This window comes from Peromyscus californicus, unplaced genomic scaffold, assembly GCF_007827085.1.
Source record: "Peromyscus californicus insignis strain IS unplaced genomic scaffold, ASM782708v3 Scaffold_8__1_contigs__length_139910024, whole genome shotgun sequence".
Classification (NCBI taxonomy): domain Eukaryota; kingdom Metazoa; phylum Chordata; class Mammalia; order Rodentia; family Cricetidae; genus Peromyscus; species Peromyscus californicus.
In genome coordinates this window covers 16,949,958-16,965,217 of record NW_026294606.1, presented here as the reverse complement: position 1 = coordinate 16,965,217, position 15,260 = coordinate 16,949,958, and the positions used below count along the sequence as shown (strand labels likewise).

The window sequence follows — 15,260 nt, the reverse complement described above, 5'->3', positions numbered from 1 at the left end:
AAGAAAATTATGTTGCAGGTTTGTGGAAGGAGATGCAGGAAAGGATGCGGTGAGCCTCACACATAGCTGGAGGGTGAAGAGGAAAAGAGAAACATTCAGACAGAGTGAATCACCCGGCAGGGGAAAGCCTGCAGCCTGAGTGACTCACGGGCTTCACTGCGGAGCACATGCTGGGCCCACAAACCTTGACCCCTATATCTGCTTTCCAGGAAATGTACATGGAGTCTAGGCTACCTACTGCACACTTTCCAGCTATGTGGATAAGGAGAGCCCATGGAGAGGTAATAGACCCTAGACCTTCTCTTGGTTGCTCAAGTCAGGGTGGATCTATATAAACGTCCTTAACCCATTTAAACTGGTGGTCTGATTATGAGAAGGGAAGAGCCTTGGAGACTGAGAGCCCTGAGAGATAGGACTTAGCTCCTGCCTTGGAGCCCGAGCTGCTCAGCACCCCCAGATCCACTGGGTGGAACCCACATGCAGGAAAACTGCCCCTCAGTGCAGGCTCCTTTTCTCTTTACACTGAGGTGATGTATTCTGAAGCATCAAAGACACAGAGCCTGGAAGGGGAAAAAGAAAGCTTCCCTTTGGTTGGTAGAGTCTGAAAGGGGAGTCGCCATATGCAAATGTCTCAGGCATCCTGCTGTGAGGGCCCTGAGCATCCTGGCCTCTGTGTCTCAGACAGGCCTCACAAAGGGTGTTCTTCAAATTCAGGGGTAGGGGAGTGAGGAGCTTTGCCTTTGTTCTGACCTTGGGAACAAGCCCTGGCTGGGATATTGTCCAGGCCACTGCAAAGGGGGGGGGGGGGGGGGGGGGGGGGGGCGGCTCCAGCATTCTCCTCAGCTTCACACACGAAGTTGGTGAGTTGCTGGTGAGGCCTACAAGGGCCACAGAAACTGTGGGTTTGAAGGACACTGAACCCCTCTGCAGAGTCTCAGCTCAGCATGCTTTTCAGGCCTGCAGGGAAAGAATTGCGGCTGGGAATTGAGGGGGACATAGGATTTAATAAAGATCGGTTATTCTGTATACATGAAATAATAACTTTAATTGTACACATTTATAGAGTACCACGTGGCAACACATGTATACAGTATGTATGTAATGCTCAACTAATGTAGCTAAGCTTTCCATATCACAAGTTTTTCCGTCAAGATAAATTGTTTATTAAGTATTATACATATTTTTGGGGCATAGTGTGATATTTCAATATGCATATGCAAAATGTATTGATAAAAATCAGGAAAATTGACACTTGCATATCCTTAGGGTGTTTATTTGGAAGCTACTTTCTCCAGTTATTTATAAAATATCCAACAGATAATTGGGAAATCTAGTTTCACACCCAGTGTTGTGTATAAAACATTAGAAATTATTCTTATGTATTGCGTGTGTACATCTGTGACTGTGCATATGTGTGTGTACACACACGTGTGTTAGTCAAATGTCAGTCTCAAGTAGTGTTTCTCAGAAGCCATGTGCGCTCTCTCTCTCTCTTTCTCTGGCTCTGTGTGTGAGTGTGTGGAATATGAACACGTGAACAGGAGCGTGTGCCAGCCTGCACACAGGCCAGAGGAGGACATCCAGTGTCCTGCTCTGCTGCTCTGTGCCTCATTTTCTTGACTCACAATCTCCCCCAGATCCTGGAACTAGGCTGGTGGCTGTCATGCCCTCGTGATCCCTCTGTCTCCACCCTGTACAGAGTTAGGGTTGTAGGCACATCTGTGACTCTGGAATTTTAAGTGAATTCTGAGGATTTGAACACACGTCCACATGCTTGAATAGGAAACACTTTTACCTAGCAAGCCGTCTCCCAGCTCTCCACTGATTTTTATTTTTAATTTAAAAAAATTATTTATTTATTTGTTTGTTTGTTTGTTTTTTGAGACGGGGTTTTTCTCTGCAGCCCTGGCTGTCCTGGAATTAGCTCTGTAAACCAGGCTGGCCTCAAACTCACAGAGATCCACCTGCCTCTGCCTCCTGAATGCTGGGATTAAAGGTGAGCCACCACTGCCCAAAAAAGATTTATTTTTAATTGTGTATAGGTATGTGTCTGACTGTGAGTATGTGCAGCTGAGTGTAGGTGCCAAAGAGACCAGAGGCATCAGGTCCCCTGGAACCAGAATTACAGACAGTTGTGAGATGCATGACTTGGCATGGATGCTGAGAACCCAAGTAGGGTCCTCTGGAAGAGCAGCAAGTTCTCTTAGCCTCTAAGCCATTTCTGCAGGAACTACTCACCCTACCCCACCCCTACACCATCATGTTTTTTGAAAAAAATTTCTTTGGAAAAGTTTATGTGTATGAGTGTTCGCCTAAATGTATGTGTGCATGCACTGGGTACCATGAACATGCATGGTGCCTATGCAGGCCCGAAGAGGGTGTCAGATTCCCTGGAACTGGAGTTGGAGATGGTTGTGAGCCACTTTGTGTCCTGGAAACAGAATTTGTATCCTTGGCAAGAGCAGCGAGTGCCCTTAAAGACTGAGCCAGCCATCTTTCCAGCCCTCACCCTGTTTATTGATTACAGGGTTCTTTACCAGAACCCTTGGCTCACTGAGTGGACCTCTACCTCCGTGGCACTTGTGGGTTACAAATACACATCACTACCCCTCACTTTTTTCTTTTTTAAACATAGATTCGGAGGAGTGAACTCTTACGGACTGAGCTAACTCCCCTACCCAGGGGAATTCCTTTCTAATAGTCTGTGCGGAATGTTAACTATGGGCCAGGCATCCTGGCACAGATCCAGGCAGTCACGTGAGGAGCGTTTCTTTTTTTTTTTTTTTTTTTTTTTTTTGGTTTTTCGAGACAGGGTTTCTCTGTGCAGCTTTGCGCCTTTCCTGGGACTCACTTGGTAGCCCAGGCTGGCCTCGAACTCACAGAGATCCGCCTGGCTCTGCCTCCCGAGTGCTGGGATTAAAGGCGTGCGCCACCACCGCCCGGCCGAGGAGCGTTTCTTAACAGGACACAGCTCAGGTTCTACAGGGGAAGATGAAAGGCTTCTAAAGTAATTCTTACAGAAATCAGTTACCCAAGGAGCAGCAAAGGTATAAATAAGACAGAGTCTAGTAAAAGTATCTACCTGGAGACATGGAAGGGGCCAGGAAAGAACTGATCTGATCAGAGAGTGGCTGGTGGTGACCGGTACATAGCAAAGGACTGGACAGTCTTGGAGAAAATGGCCTCACACAGGATCTTCCAGGTCACTCCATGGGGAGCCGCTGAGGACTGGCTTCCTTTCCTGGGATAGCTAAGTGAAGAGGCAGCCTTTCTTAGTGCAGCACCTGGCCAGCCAGGCAGGAAACAGGTTGCTCCTCCCTGGGACTTGGAAGAGATGACGTGGGGGTCATTTCCACAGGAATGCTCAGAACACAAAGTCCTGACCTTTGCCGCTTAAGTAGCTAAGCCGGAAGAGAGCAGAAAGTGTTTACTGGGCTCCTTCATTAGTAGTCACTGAGTACTTACTTCCTGGGCACTGTGGAAAGCCCCTGAGCACAGAAATGTGCAGTCGGATGGGGCAGGCACAGGAGTTGCTTAAATATAGGTTAAAATCAGAAATTAATGGTTCTCAGGGATATTATCTGGTTGGTGAAAGAATTCACACTTTAGGCTGAAGTAGAAAGAAAACAGTTTAGTTAGCACACACACAGCGAGCAGGGCCGTGGAAGTGTGAGAAACGTTGTTTTGTTTTTAATCAAATGTATTTAGCCTGGCAAGCACTCGTTTCCAGACCCTCCCCCCCTTCCCCTTTGCACTGATCAGCCAATAGTGTCAGAAAATAAAGTGCTCCCAGCTATGGGGTGAGACACAGTCGCCACCACCATCCAGGATAAAAGGAAGTCTTGGCCTAGCGTCCTTTGGGTCTTGGCTACCCTTTTTGCAAAAAACAATTGCCCTGCAGAGCAATCTTCTCTTTGTTCATGCATCCATTGTGTGCCACCGACGTTATTCTTTTTCTTTGAAGGACCAGGAGCACGCTAGCCTATGGCAATAAGCCACGAGGAAGAGGCCCAGTGGCTTCAATTTTCAGTAGTGTAATTCCTGCCATGTAAGCAAGGGCTGTCCTGATTGGTTGATGTTCAGTTCTGATGGGCAAACTACTATGCTTGCTATTTCCCATCATGCAATTCCCACCATTCAAATAAAGGCAGATGTGTGATATTGGGTTGTCGCTGATTCTGCTGGGCTGTGCCATTCTGCTGTTTGGGTGGAGAACAGTGGCATATTTTCTATTTGGGGAATGCTTTAGGGACTTGGCTTGAATGGGGATCTGTTCTCTTTATGATGTTTTGAGTTATGGCCTTCTGTCCACTTTGATGTTTTTTGGAGACCTTGAAAGCACCAGAAGCATTCACCTATCAAATTGCCTTTCTTGGTGTGCAAACCATGGTGAGGAAAGTATCACATTGCAAACTCCAGTTCTACAAAACCTACCCTAAGTAAAATGGAGAGATGCAGAGGTGGTCCTGTGAGCTGCCCTGGAGGTGGTAGCCTGGGGTAGGGGTGTGTGTGTGTGTGTGTGTGTGTGTGTGTGTGTGTGTGTGTGTGTGTGTGTGTGTTTGGGGCGGGGCGGGGGTAGGGGGGGTGGGGGGTGCAGATAGGTACATTTGTTGGCTAATGTTATCTACCAGGCATCATGCTAGGTATGGTGTTGGTGATATCTTGGTATTTTAGGCACAGATTTGAATCCCAGGCCACCTGCTGAAGTGCCTGAATTCTTACATCCCACCGCAAAGAAGTAGATGAAGGACATGTGCTTAGAAATGGAAATAGAGACAGTTCATTAAGAAGAAAGTGCCAGGCAGTGGTGGCACACACCTTTAATCCCAGCACTCATATCTGTGAGTTTAAGGCCAGCTTGGTCTACAGAGTTCAGGACAGCCAGGGCTACACAGTGAAACTCTGTCACAAAAAGCCAAAGAAGAAACAGAAAGGAGGAGGAGGAGGAGGAGGAGGAGGAGGAGGAGGAGGAGGAGGAGGAGGAGGAACAACAACAGGGGAAGATGAATGGCTTAACAGTAGCATGCCTTTCTCTTGCCTTTCTCTTGCCTTTCTTTTCTTTTTTGGTTTTTCGAGACAGGGTTTCTCTGTGTAGCTTTGTGCCTTTCCGGGAACTCGCTTTGGAGACCAGGCTGGCCTCGAACTCACAGAGATCCGCCTGCCTCTGCCTCCGGAGTGCTGGGATTAAAGACGTGGGCCACCACCGCCCAGCTCTCTCTTGCCTTCCATTGGTGCAGACCCTTATGAGCATGCTCGGTTCATTGTATGAAGCCAGATGGGAAAGAGCTTCTAGTTTTTTTGTTTTTTGTTTTAATGTAATTTCTTTATTGATTTTTTTTTGGGGAGTTTTACATCACGCACCCAATTCTACTCAACTCCCAGTCCCCACCCCCGTATCCTTTCCTCACCTCTGCAGTGCCCCTCACCACAAAAGAAAATTAAAATAAAATCAAACCAAACAAAAACAAAGCAAGCAAACAAGATAACAACAAGAACAAACCAAACCAAACAACAACAAAAACTTCTTTGCTTCTCCTTTCCCACCTCTTGATCACAGTGGCATTGGGAGCTTTGGGATGTCATATGTTATGATTTATTACCGAGGGGCTTAGAGCCCAAAAGAGAAGTGGTCAGCACTACGATTGAGAGAGTGGAGCGAATTCTCAGTTGTGGGAAAATGGCTAAAAGGAAAGGGAAGAATCTTACCCGAAAGGGTGAAGAGTTTCCGGAGGTCCTCCAGCCGGAAAAATGGTGGGCGGTACAGGTACAGGGTCCCAAAAGCTCTTCAAGACTGGCGGGCAGGAGAAAGCGGTGGGGCTGCCTGGCAACGCTGGGCGCCAATGTTAGATTTAGTACGGGGGTGGGAGGGGGTGGGGGTGGGAGGGACGACGGCAGGTGAACATTCACAACCCAGAGGCTGCATCCGAGTGGAAATGGTTTATTATAATGAGGGATAAAGAGAAAGATAAGAAAAGACAGAAAGGAGAGGGAGAGAGAGAAAGGGGGTGGTTCGGGGTGTGTACTTTGTGGGAGGGAAGCAGAAGAAAGAGAAAAATGGGCAGAGTTTTTTTTTTTTTTTTTTTTTTTTTAAAGAGACTTTTATGTCAGAACACAGGGTGGTGCCAAGGGGCAGGATCAGAATATTAACAGTACACCCTTTTGTCCAATCAGCTTTACTAGCTAATGTTCATTGCAATGAGTCACTAGTCTGGTTCAAGGCTTTGGGTTTCTGGTACACCATTGTGGTGGTTCATGATCTCTAGCAGGTCCTAGATGGGGTGGATGTTAGGGTGGGCCAACCCAAGGTCAGGCTGTGGACCTGGGTGGTAGCTGAGCTGGTCAGTGCTGGCCACTGGGGCTTCCCACCTCATTTGAGGGGATGGACTCAGCATCCCTATGCCCATGCCCTCAAGGTCAGTTCACCCTACCTATGGTGAGGAGTGGGGCCATCTCTCCCGAATGCAGGGGCCATCTCTTTTGCTACAGTGTCCAGCAAGAGACAAGGCCAACTTTCCCTGGGCCAATGAAGGGTGGGGCCTGCACATCATGGCCCTCTGATTCCTATGGGCCCCTGAGGTGACGAGGGCCACAGACATCAACACAGACCCCAGTGGCATCTGGACCTGGACCAAGTCTTTTTTTTTTTTCCTGATGACTTCTTTCATATGTTCATCTTAATGTAGCTTTCTTCAGTCTCCAGTTTCCAGTCGCATTAGCATTAGAGATGTCCTTAAGGAAGTGGGCAAGATTCCTGTACCACCAGGAAGGAACCCAGACAGTGAGAGGTTATCACTCCTTAAGGCTGATCTCTACTCCCATGCACCCATGATTCCCAGGCCAGAATCCTGCCTGCACAGCAACCTGAGCAAAACAAACACTGCTGTTTTTATCAAAGCCCCGATTCTAGCAAGGGAGAAGTGCCAATGGCTGCTGCTAAGGCAAAACTTTAAAAATGTTGTTACTATAGTAACGGTACGTTTCACAGGAAGACCTAGCACACTGTTACATATAAAACCCCAAAGTTGCATGAAGCAGTTCTTGCATTGCCTAAGAGGTAAGCACTATTGATTTCTTTTGTGGTCATTTGTTAGTTTAGTTTTTACGAAACTGGGCTGAGCCGTGCAGGTTGGGGTAGGCTGTGCAGTGGTAGCTCCCTTAGTGAGTAACAAGGTGGAAATTTGCTTACAGCGTTGGACAAACGACTTCTGTCAATCTCTTACCTCTTTCCCACACTCCCCTCTGGCAAAGGGCATCATGTTACCCTTTTATTTTTTCCATACAAGCTGCCTGGTTCTTGCTATCCGGGGCCATGGCATTTTGTAAAGCTCTCCTCTATTTTGGTTGAATTGTGCCTATTCCCCAAACTCCAGTCATTTGGATGCTAGAAAAAAATTTAACTTGTTTCTCTAGATTCCAGCCTTTCTCTACCCTGTGTACCCCATGTTGTGGCCGGTGAGGAAGGTGGTTACTGATCACGTGACATTCTTTATCTGAGTACTCACTGGCCACCCCTTAGCAACAGAGGACTTTGGACCAGAGAGAGAGAGGAGAAGAGAAACTTTCAAATTCTCCCAATTCTCCCATCCCCCTTCTTACTGTAAAAACAATAAGGATCACCTCCCCCAACTCTGTCACATGGGTCTGGTCTCTCCTCAGTGCCCTACCTGTCTAGGCATTGACATGTCCTCTAATCTCTTGTAAAAATGTAAAAAGAACAATTGGTCTCAGTGACCCCCTTGAGCCCCACACTTGAAGACTTCCAGTTCTATTATTCTGCAATGAAGGGTAAAACTGGCCGAGTCTCCTAGAGCCTCAAGCTCTGTTGCAGTATAATATTCTGCTTCTGGAACCTTCCCGCCTGCAGAAGCCCCCAGCCAGCCTAGCTCTGGCTCACGGAGAGAAGGGTTGAATGTAAAGAAGTGAATTATGTCTACTTTGTGAGGTTGGGTGTAGACTAACCAACCAGCGCTCTTATGTGTCCACAAAACTTGGTGATCTTTATTGACCAACAAATCAAATATTTATGGATTCCCTATTACATAAAATATTATGCTAGGCATCTGTGGAGGTTGAAAACAAATGGACTCTGGACTTTCTTAGTATTAGAACATCAGTTTCATGATTACCTCATTTTCATGACCTCACTTAAACCTTCCAAAGGACCCAACTTCCAACACCACCACACTGGGGGCTCAGGATATAAGCTTTATGAATTGGGGTGGCGGGGAGACACAAAGGCTGATCCTGTAACATGTAATTTGGAAGGCCTTAATTCTGTCACGAAAGGGCAAGGACACCAGAGCATCTTCAGCTTTGCTGTGGGGAGAGGTATCCCAAGCACTCTATCGAGTTCATTATTTGGTCTTTCAGCTCCTCTAAGGCCATGATGATGTCAACATCTCCATCATGTTTGAAAGGAAAGCTATGAATTTAAAACTGGAGTGCTTATTTTTTTGAGTTCATGCTTAAAACCTCTCAGATGCATTTGAGAAGCACGCAGGCTGCTATGCAAACCATGGCTGACCTGTCAGCTATTGTGACTAGTCTAATATGCAGTGTAGAGAGGTCATGTCTCAATTCCTTCCCAACTCACTACTTTATTGATGCTTTCTTACCCTCCTCATTTTTTTTCTATTTAGTATTTTCCATGTGTTATAGTTTGAATTTTAAACATTTCCCAATAGACCCTGTAGTAACAGTTTGGTTCCCTGTGTGGCGCTATTGGGAGATGATAGACTTAGGGTGAGGTAGTATATCATGGTTAGAATGGTCAGCAGGGCCACACTACTTACTTCATGGCCAGGAAGTGAGTGAGAGAGGAGACCACATCCCACAAAATACCTCCCACTACGCCCTACCTCTTAAACCCCCCAAAGTCCAAAGTGAGCAGAGCCTACTGATCACAGAGCAAAGCCTTCAGATCCATGAGCAGGAATAAACATCTTCTCTGTGATTATCCAGGTATTTATTGTGCTGATGGGAAACTGACTAATACATTGTGTCATCTTCTATTTCGTCCCCGCCTCTATCATTTTTTTTTTCCTTGCTCAGGAAGACACACAGCAGCAGTGGTGAGTGGTTTCTTTATTTTTCCACCTCTGTACCAGGAAAAACAAGATTTGGAACATACATCTAAGATAAGCAGGGCCGGGCGGTAGTCAAACCTTTGTAGATAATGTTTCAAGGGAAACAATGTAGGAGTTTAAACAGGGTGAGTCCTTCTGAGTCAGCTTCAGAGCAGGCTTTTATTGGGGTGTCTCAAGACACTGCCTGGGCTGCTAAGAAAGACTTCCACAGCCTCAGCAAGAGCCGGTGGCCACGAGCTTCTGAGGCCCTTCCTCCAAGTAAAGCAGCTACCGGGAAAATTGCAGCGAGGATAACCCCATTTTGCAACGTGGAGTTTCTTACAGTAGTTTGTTTTCCAGGGCAGTCTGTCATGAGCATGCTGTTCCTGGAGGGAAGCAACCTCAGTCATATCAATATGGCTGTCTATGAGAACATCCACACAACCGAATGGAATTACAGAGACATGCAGAGGGAGGGATGTCGGGATTGTCTAGTACACCCTTCATGATTCCAGACCTGCGTAAGGAAGGCAAGGCCCCGTTGGCTTCTGTCTGTTGACAGTTGACTGAAATGCTGGGTGTATTTCAGGCTTCTTACATCATTCAGCAAGGGTTGTTGACTGTCCCTGCTGGAAAGTAGAAAGTCTTTAAAACACGTACTGTATTTTATTTTATTTTTAGTAGGCTGCCTTTGAAAACCGCCTGGTATTTTATCAAGTGCTGGGAATTTGATAAGCTCATGGTTCCATGGGCAGGGTTGGCTTAGGTTTCACATCTTTAACAGATACAGTAGCAGATCTGAAGATACAAAACAAAGCCTAGAAAATGTGATAGCATCGAAACCTCTTAAGTCAACAAAACTCAGGTTGTGTTTTGTTCAGGGATCTGAACTGTGTTCCAAAACTTCCGGAAGCAGAAGGAAGCCCAGACTTGTCTAGGCAGTGCTCAGCAGCTACTGTCTTTAGCATTATGATACATATCGTGGGAGACAGGGCAAGAGGCCTTAGTGGGCCCAGAAGGGAAGCCGTGTGATGATTTGGGTCAGGAAACAAATTTCTTCCCATCATGGTCTTGTTGAAACATGGCTGTTTCACATGTTAAGTATTACCCCAAGAGTGTGGAAGATAAAGAGTAATCATGGATATGTTTTATGATACGGTATCTATTCACTAAAACTTCCTCGATAGGAAGCCAGGAGACCAAAGAAGCCCTGCCATGAGGCTAAGACTTCAGAATCATCTAAATGGGAACATTTTTCACCTGGCTTCTATCAGTGTTGTGAGGTAAGGAATAAGATGACTTTCTGGATTTTCTCCAAATTCTAGATCATCTCTCACAGAAAGACAGAATATGGGGCACCCACTCCCCCTTCCCTGGGGCATTAGGCAGATATGAAACATCGCTACAGCACAAACACTCTGTTAAAATCATCACATTTTTAGGCCCCATTGTAAATACACCTGATGTTTACGGGGAGACGGGCAATGTGGTTTCCCTATCAACAGCTGTTGGACTTCCCCCCACTCTGCCCTGGCTGCCTTGAACAAAAAGAGCTGTCAGACAAACAGCCAACCTTTACGGCGGCCCCAGCCGTTTGGAATACTACATGCATGTCTTCAGGAAACTGTATAACGGCAGCTGATTGCACTGGCTCCTGAGGGTGCAGCTCCAGCCAGGGCTCGTTCAAACAGTCTGCATGAAACTTTTTGCTATCATAAGCCTCAGTGAACTTAGATGACCTTGTGGCCATTTCTACCAAGGCCAAAGGAGGGGCAATTTTCCTGGCGTCTTGCAGAAAAACTGCTGTGACTGGTGTAAAAACACATCTTCATTTGCTTGAGAGCTGTACAATGATTGGTGCAAACATAACCCTTCATTTGCATGCAAGGTGTGCTGTCATGGGTCCAAACACCCCTTCTCTGGTTATGCAGGTAGGACGGTAAGCTTCATCTTTGAACAGACAAGGCTTTCTTCTGTGTCCTTAAGGATGACCAGATGAGCTTCATGTCTTACTTCTGATTGAGAGAACTTCTGTGGAAGTCATTCTCAGATAAGAGATAACATGGAGGACTGTGGCGGGGAGTGGGGTTCCCCGAGAGCCATGCCTGCTCTCCCCATTCTCATTTTGAAGGATTATTTAGAGAGATGACCGCTCAAAATGCCCCCTCAGAAGATGGGTGGCCCTCCTTGGTAGCTCTTTACAAATCTTATTTGTTTGTTTCTTCTTATGTTTTGAATCAGAGTCTCCTGAAGAGCAGGCTGGCCTCAAACTTGATTTTGTAGCTAAGGCCGACCTTGAACTCCTGATCCTCCTGTTCCTCTCCCCTCTAGAGCTGGGGGTACAGATGTATGACACCACACTCAGTTCTCGCTGGTACTTGTCTATCCCAGTTTACTTCACACTCTCAGGACAGAAAGGAAACCTGGGCTCTGTATTCTTGTTTTGGAGCAAATGATCTCTCCAGTGGCCTTGTGCTCTCCCCAGTGAGGATGCATGTTGATTCCACTGCCCCAGAAGGGCACAGCTGCTATGCAGCAAGTTACACAGCAACCCCGTAAGAGCACTTCCAAGGGCGGAACCAGTGTTGGTAAGCCACAGAAGGACGGACAACTTCATACCTTCCACACAGACAGGGGGCCAGATAATCTGGCGTCAAGAACATGGTTTTGAGATGGGTGTGTTGGCTGACACCTGCAATTTTAGCATTCCGGTAGCTAAGGTAGTAGGATTACTCTGAGTTTGAAGGCAGCATGAGCTATATAGTGAGTTCAGTCTAGCCTGAGCCACAGAATAAGACACTGTCAAAAACCCAAACACGAAGAACATAATATGGGCTGCTCTCTCGATTTCTTTGCTCCTCAGAGCTCCCTTTCTTTCCCTAGTTCAGGGTTTTTCAGGTATTCGAGGTCCAAGGTTGAATCTGAGATAAGTGAAAGTCACGACGGGTCTCCCTCAGCATCCTGTACCATTTGTGCTGTGCATTTAAAAGCATCCAGGAGAGAGTTCCAAGAGAGGTAACCGTTCCATTTCCTTTCCTTTCTCCGATGTCCATCAGCAGGCCATCAGGGCTGACGGGACCCACAACTGCCCTGTGTCCCTGTGGGCCTTTCCATGGTGGTATCATGGGTGTCATTCTGTTCTTTAGGGTCCTCTCCTAGGGCTGCTACAAAGCACTCAGCGTTAGAGGTCTGGGCTGCCGGGAGACTCTCCTCCATCTCGCTTTGGTTTGTTTCACTGGGAGTTCCTGAGAGGAAAGGGAGTACGTCTCTTGGGACATCTGCCTGAGACTGCAACTGAGTTAGGCATGGCCAGCTAACCAGGGAGCCTGGAGGGCGAATTCTTGGGATCTGGATTGAGCATGTCTGAACTTCACTTGTGCATCTCGTGTCTCTGCATGGCGCTTCCGTCCCAGATGCTCTCTGATCTCAGGGGGAAATGTGCGCTAATAGCAATCAACAGGGCTTACTGAAGCCTTTTGAAGGCAGGATGGCTTTTGGCTCCCACACATTCACCTTGCGGGGGCGGGTCTAGATGAAATTCTGACTTTCATTAGCCACCGAGAAAATGAGTTGCTTAAGGTTAAAGGCTTGGGAAGTTGTGAAGTTGCCTTGAAACAACATGGCTTGTGCCTGGAGTCGATCAGAGGGTTGACAGTGATTATATTGTTAGAGCATCAGTTTGTTTTCAGTCACTCCTGCATTTCTGACACCTACAAGAGCAAGTCTGTGGCCCTGTCTGTGAAATACCAGCTCCCTGAGACAGACTCTGCAAGCATGCCTGTGCATGTGGTTCTCATAAGATGGTCTTTGGTGCCATCTGCTGTTTGATTGAAGTACTGGAGGCCATCAGGTAGCCTAGTGAGTTTCTGAGGAGAAAGAGTTGAGATTTTCACAAACTCAGGTCTGTGGGGAGCTGTGTTTGTTGAGGGAAGACTCTAAAAATATTTTGTTTCACAAACTATCCCCTTCCGCAAATTCCTCAGCGCTGGAAATCATAGGGTCACAGTATGGTGTGCTATTGATGGTATGAATGGGTTGCATATTAAGAGGGCTACCAAGAAAGAACAACAATCTGGAAGGAGGGCTTTCTCCGTTAGCTCACAGTGTGATATTTGATACCCTATCTCAAAACCCCCAGTCAACCAAGCAAATAAAAAAGAACCCATTTGCCAGGAGGAAAAAAATAAACTCTTTAAGGCACATCGTTGAACCCTCTGTCTGACAACCTGAACCGTGACTTTGAATGCCTTACTTAAAAGAAGGCACCGTTTAAATTCTCTGAGCCAGATAGAGAAACGTGAAAGGGCTGAATCTTAAATTGTATTTAGCCTGTCGGGGTGGTGGTGGTGGTGGTGACTCACACCTTTAATCCCTGCACCTGGGAGGAAGAGACAGGTGGATCTCTGTGAGTTCGAGGCCAGCCTGGTCTACAGAGCTAGTTCTAGGACAGCCAGGGCTACATAAAGGAACTCTGTCTCGAAAAACAAAACAAAAATAAAAACAACCAACAAACAAAACCACCACCAACAAAATATGAGAATTCATTCTACAGAAACACGTTTTCAGTCAGCAGGAAGGTTGAGAAAACACAAGCGGTAGAGACAGACACAGCAGTGGAGACAGACACGGCGGTGGAGACAGACACGGCGGTGGAGACAGACACGGCGGTGGAGACAGACACGGCGGTGGAGACAGACACGGCGGTGGAGACAGACACGGCGGTGGAGACAGACACGGCGGTGGAGACAGACACGACGGTGGAGACAGACACGGCAGGGGTAGAGACACAGGAAGAAGAAGCATCTAGACGTTCTGAAGGACTCCACAACTCAAGCTCTTGGCTGCCCCAGTCCTTGAGTCTAATTCAACATAAAACCAGGTAGTTCCATCTGTTCGAGTGGGACCTATACCAGCTTTTATTTACCAGATCAGCATTTCTCCTGCTAATCCCTCTGAATGAGAGTAAAGACCATCACCCAAACTCTTTTAGCTGAATTAAGCAGGCTTTATATTCTGATAGACAGGGTTGTCTCCCTCTAGTTGGGTTTGAGACAACAGCCACGAATGCAAAAGACAATGGGGGTGTATGGAGTTTAAAAACTGCAGGACTAGGGGGTTTCCAAGGGTTGTGGGTTTCTTTTTTGATTATGTAGGAATTTGAACATTTGAACATTTCAAAATTATTTGGCAGGACATCTTATTAGGGTGGAGGTCAGGGTATAGTATATGGAACATGTCAAGTTCCAGAAGACAAGTCAAGATATGGTAAATTTAAGTTTCATAGAAGACAGGAGTGAACTCATTTTGACCTTGTAATGAGATAGCTTCTAATCTTAAGATGGAGTCAGGCTGGTCCGTCACCCTCATCAGACAGAAATAAAAAGAAAGGAGAGACTTTCCTGGGTGGGTATAGTGGGAAAGATTAGAAGATGAAGGTAGAGGGATGGAGTTGGGGGACGATATGCACATGAAAAAGAGATTGCCCAGTTCATAAGTGGATTATCGGCCTGGGGGTAGACAAATTCAACAAACCAACAAATAAACACGAAGGTTTTATGTAGATGTATCCAACCTTCTTATTAAATAAGAAACACAGAACCAATGCAAAGAAGAAAGCCAAGAGGTCAGAGCTAAGAGCTAAAACCCTACCCGTCCTCCTGCGGTGGTCCTACCTCTCTGAACCAGAGCTACCCCTGTGTTAAAGTCTTTATATAGAGTTCCTGTTCTGCCTTCTCATTGGTTGTAAACCCAACCACATGACCGCCTCTTCACGGCCTGTCTGTATAGGCCTCCAGGTTTTCCATGATTGGTATTGATTAAAGGCATGTGTATCCAATAATGGCTGTATCCCTGAACACACAGAGACTTACCCAGCTCTGCCTACCAAGTGCTGGGATTACAAGAGTACACCACCACTGCCCTGCTTTCCTATGGCTTGCTAATAGCTCTGACCCCCGGGCAACTTTATTTATTAACATACAAATAACATTTTAATACAAATAAAATATCACCATAGTTTTACATCACCCCTGATAGGGTTGTCATGTTGACTGACAGTTGGATACATTACATGAAAACCAAAATTAAATATTTCATCACTTTTGAAGAATCATTTGTAAGGTGTTACCCACCCCTGTACATGAAAAGTGGTTTGGGAAAGGAATTTCAATTCAGAAACTGTATTTAAAATAAAAA

At 46.4% G+C, this 15,260-nt stretch overlaps 2 long non-coding RNA genes across 7 annotated transcripts in view; one reads left to right on the top strand and one right to left on the bottom strand.

The window, feature by feature from the left end:
• LOC128104358 (uncharacterized) overlaps window positions 1-5,812 on the bottom strand; it is a 29,721-nt gene extending 23,909 nt beyond the window's left edge. The window contains exon 1 of the long non-coding RNA XR_008215972.1: window positions 5,707-5,812. This is a non-coding gene — a long non-coding RNA (uncharacterized LOC128104358). The remainder of the gene's footprint in view (window positions 1-5,706) is intronic.
• A 1,231-nt stretch (window positions 5,813-7,043) lies between these two features.
• Window positions 7,044-15,260, top strand: part of LOC128104102 (uncharacterized) — a 133,195-nt gene continuing 124,978 nt past the window's right edge. For 5 of the 6 annotated variants that reach the window (XR_008215876.1, XR_008215870.1, XR_008215874.1 and 2 more), the window contains exons 1-3: window positions 7,044-10,348; window positions 11,949-12,080; window positions 13,632-13,944. This is a non-coding gene — a long non-coding RNA (uncharacterized LOC128104102). The remainder of the gene's footprint in view (window positions 10,349-11,948; window positions 12,081-13,631; window positions 13,945-15,260) is intronic. The other variant, XR_008215872.1, reaches the window with a different exon arrangement.